The 5,528-nt window shown below is 35.7% G+C and overlaps 1 non-coding gene across 1 annotated transcript; it reads left to right on the top strand.

Annotated features, from left to right (window-relative positions):
* Window positions 1-4,456: 4,456 nt before the first annotated feature.
* LOC140608481 (U6 spliceosomal RNA) lies at window positions 4,457-4,559 on the top strand. The gene has a single exon (XR_012010505.1). It is a non-coding gene; the product is annotated as a U6 spliceosomal RNA (small nuclear RNA).
* The last annotated feature ends 969 nt before the right edge of the window (window positions 4,560-5,528 follow it).

Raw genomic sequence — 5,528 nt, 5'->3', positions numbered from 1 at the left:
CCCCTTAGCAGATATTTTATATTTTATTAGAAATAACCAGCTTTTTGAGAGAAGTACTTTTTATGCCCCTGTAGAACTAAATTGGCCTCACTTGTTCATTTAGCACATCAGCTTTCCGGAGATGAATGGAGGCCTTACAAGTGTTTCTTAAAATAATGCTGATGCTTAAAAGAAATCTCTAGAAGATGGTCTAGTTAGAAACAATCATGTTTAAACATTCAAATTCTTAAAAATCTTTCCAGCCATTTTATTCCAGTTCATATACAAGCTGGATTTTTATTTCTTTGCAGTTAAGCTTTTTAAAAAAAAAAAAATACAGTATTCCAAATCAAATCCTTCTAAGATAACATGCAAATAGTCATTCTTTTGTACTCTTGAACATTTGAACATAGTTGTAGTTGCTGTTGGAATAAAGATGGCATTGATTTATGTGAAATAGATGTATTAGCCCTCCCTCCCCAGTGTAAGTGTCATATATTTGGAGGGAATACTTTTTGAATACGTAGATCATATTTCATGATAATGTATTCACTGATATTCTAGTTGTCTGAATATAATGTTGTAAGTATAGTCTTTCTAAGGCTGTGCATGCTTAGCTGACCTGTCTTCCTTGGAATAATTTTCTTGCAAGCTTGGTAAATCTGCCTGTAGTAAGCTCACTTTTACATTTATTCTTATCAGGGAATGTTTCATCTCTTATAAATCCTTTTTAGAAATGTGTAACAAACACTCATATTGGTTGGCAATAGTAAGTTTTATATTAAATTTCATTAAGTGTTTAGTCATCCTTTCCTTCATCCATTCTAATATGTTACATACACTGTGAGGGTTACAATGTATTTGACTCGCTTTGGCTAGAAGAGCCTCTCTCTTCATGCCCTCCTGGGATGGCACTTTTTGTGGAATTACACTTCTTAGACAACTCTTTCTCATTATGTTCCTGCTTAATATTCTCATCCTCAGTGTCATGTGGATTAGAGTCCCCTTTCATTTGGAGAATGAATAATACTAAATCTTCGATGCTGACAACCTACAGTCTATATCAGAAGCATCTTTTCATCCCGAGTTATTTTTGTTTCTCTTTCTACGTCTTCATAGCTCACACAGAGTTGGAAAAAAAAACTAGTTTAATAAATGAATCAATTCAACAGTGAATAAATTCAACTCATATGTTTTCAAGCCAGGTACCATCACTCCAGAAAATTGAGTTTATTTGACTGCTCCTAAAAGAGCTGTGCTTTTCCACCTCCCTCTTCTTTGATTTTGCCTTTTCCCGTCCACTTCTACATGTTAGGATGCTACTTATTTACAGGCACTGCTCAATCCCAACTCAACTCATTAAAATCATTTTCTGACCCATTTTATCAGGAGCAATTCCCATTTTCTAAATTTCACAGAATACTGTATCTCTCCCAACAGCTAGTATTATGCCTATTTACATTGAAGCTAGCTAATAATTGAGTGTGTATTAGTTTTCATAATTGTTCTTTGTTCATTTTTTAATCTCCTGTAACCTTTGAAAATTACCTGAAAATATTTTAAGGATGAAGAAACTGAGATTCAGAACAATTGCGTGTCATAGAACTTGGATTCCAACCTGGGGAGCCTGATCTATTAACATTATGCTATTAACATTATGCTGAATGTTTTAGAATAAAAATGTAGTGTCATACCTCTAAGTTTTAAATAATTCCTCATCTGTGTGTGTTCAAGACATGTTTTTAAGTAGAATTGAGCCAACTTTATGATTTGAATTTGACCTGTGTGCTGCTTATGTTCTAGCCTGTCAATAACCATTCCAAACCAAGTACCCACCTCTTAGTTCTTTCAACATTGATCATTTCTCCAAACCCAAAGCACATCTAAGATACCATTAGACTGATCTTGCTTCCTGTTTCTGAATAAGTATCATTTTCTTCATGACCTTTAATCTTTCTGAAATGAATGAATCTGCAACTAAATTTAGCTAAGTACATTCACAACAGGCAATTTGTAGGATGAATTAATTATAAACAAGTTGAAATAATGACAAAAATAAGCCTAATTATATTACTACAGCATTCTAAAAATTATATTGCACATTTTATCTGTTTATTTCCCAAATTCATTTCAAAAAGCTAATACATACAGATTAGACAAATTGGCTTCTTTCACTGGTAGAATTTGTTTCCTTGTCCATATTTCCACAGTTCAAGATTTCAATCATGAAATTTCATTATACTATTTTATTTTCATATATTTATTTTCATATTGTTTGTTTCTGGAGGACAAAGAAAATATCTTTTAACTCTATGCTAGCTGCTATTTTACATATAGCTATATTGACCTAATGTGGCATTTTCTGACTACCTCGCCTGTGGTAAAAATTTCCCCCTTTTACTTCTTTCCCTCACATTATTCTTCTGTATTTTCTTAATAGCCCAAAATAACCTCTTTCATTTATTTATCTTTGAACATTTTCTCTCTCTCATTCTTTGCCTTGAGTCTGCCCCCTGGGGTACCTGGGTTGCTCAGTCAGTCAAGCATCTGATTTTGATTCAGGTCATGATCCCAGGGTCCTGGGATGGAGTCCCACCTTGGGGTCCCTGCTTAGCAAGGAGTCTGCTTCTCCCTCTGTGTCTCCCCCCACTTGTGCTTGCTCTCTCTCTCAAATCTTCTTTTTTTTTTTTTAAAACCTGCCTCCCATAAAAACTGACACTTTTTTACCACTGAATTTCCTGGAAAAAAAAATATCCCTAGCTTTCAGTAAATAATACTTGCTTTATGAATGACTACCATGTTTTCAGTACATTTGGAAACTCCCCTTGCAGAATTAGTGATGATTCGAAAACTACAGCATATAGTTATGATAAGTACAATAAAAATCTCATTTATGAGGGAAAAAAAACACCTGATTCACTTTTTGTGAGTGATACCAGATTTAGTGTTCAACAGATAGGACATTTCTCAGAAATGCTGGAATTTGACTCAGATAAGTAAAATCTAATTTTCTGATTAGAAATTCACTAATGTGGGTAATCTATATCCCCATAAATTAGAATTAGACTATTTTCCTAAAATAGAACATTTGGTATTTTGTTTTGTCATATGTTGTAGTTACAGTATCACTTGTTCCCTTATTTGAATGGCATTTTCTGTAACAGTGGGATTTTTGTTGTTGTTATATTTAAAGATTTAAGAGAAAGAACATGAGCAGGGGGGTGAGGCACGGAAAGAGGGACAAGCAGACTCCCCACTGAGTGAGGACTCTGAGACTATGCTCTGAGCCAAAGTCAGACACTCTGCTGACTGAGCCACCCAGACACCTCTGTTTTGTTTTGCAGATCACTAAGATGAAAGGCATTTCTCTTCAGAAAAATAAAGATGTAATGATATACTCATCCTTTATATATAATTTCAGGTAGTGTCTGAGATAGGCCATGACCAGACTTGCCAAACCATCTTGTGTCTTCCAACAGAGGAGAAATGGAATATGTATATATGGGTAGCATAGCAAGAAATGGTTACTGTTGTAATATTATGGTTGGTCCCTAGAGTTTGGCCCTGGGGAGAAAAAATCCAACAAGCCCCAGTCTCTGGGCTTTCCTCATCAGAGTTACTCTCCACTGAGAGTACCAAGACTTCCAAACCTGAGGTGTGCCAAGGGGAGGAACCTGAAAACTATAGGAAGGTGTTGCCTTTAACACATGCATATTATATTGCTTATTTCCTGGTTGAGCAGTAAAACTAAGTGGAAGTAATCTCAGGTAAATCCAATGACTGCTTGTTAGTCCTAAACCCAGATCAATCCTTTGAGCCTGGCCTAGCTCATTTGGCATACTCCTAAGGGTTTGTCACATTGATGTGATTTAATATGAAAGTGAGTAGAGACAATGGTAAGAATGAAACCTGAAATTGCCAATAAAAATTCTGGGTATTTTTGATAATATCTCTGATGGCCTGTGCATTTTTAGGAAATGACAATGGAAGGTTGAACTTTTTTTAGGATTTTGGCTCCTGGCTACCCCTTACGATCTAAAGGCTGACTGCTTCTACAAACCCACCATAATAAATGAGGAATGGACTTTTAAGGGTACATGTTTGAAGTTAACGATTCTTAGTTAAAGAGGATTCTTGTGAGTATTCAGGATAATTCTCTTATGTCTTTCCCAGCCCTTGCTTAGACTGTACCTGCAATTGTACTGATTGTAAGAAGTGTAGACTATATAAAAGTAAATTCTAGGACAATGGGAGATGTATAGTATTCTAGCCACATAAGAACAAGAGCCCCTGATAGATGATCTTATATGGAAATTAATGAATTTGTATCCATTCCTGGATATTTCAGTAGGACTAAAAAAGAGTAATGTATTGTGGTGAAGAATCCCTTATGTGTGAGTTGCTTGGCTACTATCTATTCTTGGCATTTGGGATTCCCTGCTCCTATTGCTGCTAATCAAGAAATCCCCTTTCATTCTCACTTCAACAGTTCATACACTAAAATTGGAATAAAACAGAGAAGATTATCATGGCCCCTGCACAAGGATGACATGCAAATTAGTGAAGTATTCCATATTTTTTAAAAATCCATTTTACCATCATTGATATTAAGACTGCACTCTTATAACTGGAATTTTACCTTTTATTTTATCTTTAGGGAGAGGAAGTAATTAAGAGATTGATGGGCTTTTAAAGGAGCAAGTATATGAAGATATTCTTAACTTTAACGCATGGACATTTTTCTAACCAAAAACAGCCCAGTTAACAACTGACAATAACCAACATGGAAGAGGACCTTAATTTCACTGAGACTTAATGGCAACCACTTACATAAAGGAATAGATATGAGATTTTTTTTTTTTTATATTCTGACATTCAAGGTTTTCTGGGGTTTTTTATTTTGTTTTGTTTTGTTTCATTTTTATTTCAGTTGCTACCAAGGACTTCATAAAATTGTACCTCTCTGGCCTAAGGGAATGGTAGATCCAAGAGAAATGGCAACAGTCCTCTCAACTTCAGAGTCATCTATTCTCTAAAATAGCTCATGTAGAGCTCTTGCTTTTCAGCTTTAGCAAGCAAAGTGTGGTCCCCCCAGGGAGAGACATGGAATGATCTAGACAAATAGAAGAAAGCAATGGTTTAAGTAGAGAAGGCACTTCCTAAGTAGTAGAATTGCTCAATGGTCCTGCTCCCTCATTCCTAGATAAAAATGAAAGCTTGTGAGACCCCAGACTGCTCTGTGTGGTGCTGTCCTGAGACTATGCATCATCCCCAAAAGGTGAGTAGAAGTGATTGCAAAAGAAGGTAAATAAAAATGGTAACACGGCAGATTGGTTACATTCTCAGACAAACTTATTACAGAGGTGTATAGCCCTACCAAAGTCTCTCAGATATTACCACATTGTCAGATATCATCATAGCATGCTGTTCACATTGGTCCCAAGCTAGGCTTTTCATTACCATCCTGAGATGAATGACAACTGTGGATGCATCCATGGAGTTGAGTCCCACAAGTGAATATTGACAACAAATACCCAAGAAATGGCCTG

The sequence above is a fragment of the Canis lupus genome, chromosome 17 (assembly GCF_048164855.1).
Source record: "Canis lupus baileyi chromosome 17, mCanLup2.hap1, whole genome shotgun sequence".
Lineage (NCBI taxonomy): Eukaryota > Metazoa > Chordata > Mammalia > Carnivora > Canidae > Canis > Canis lupus.
This window is presented reverse-complemented; position numbering and strand designations above follow the sequence as displayed.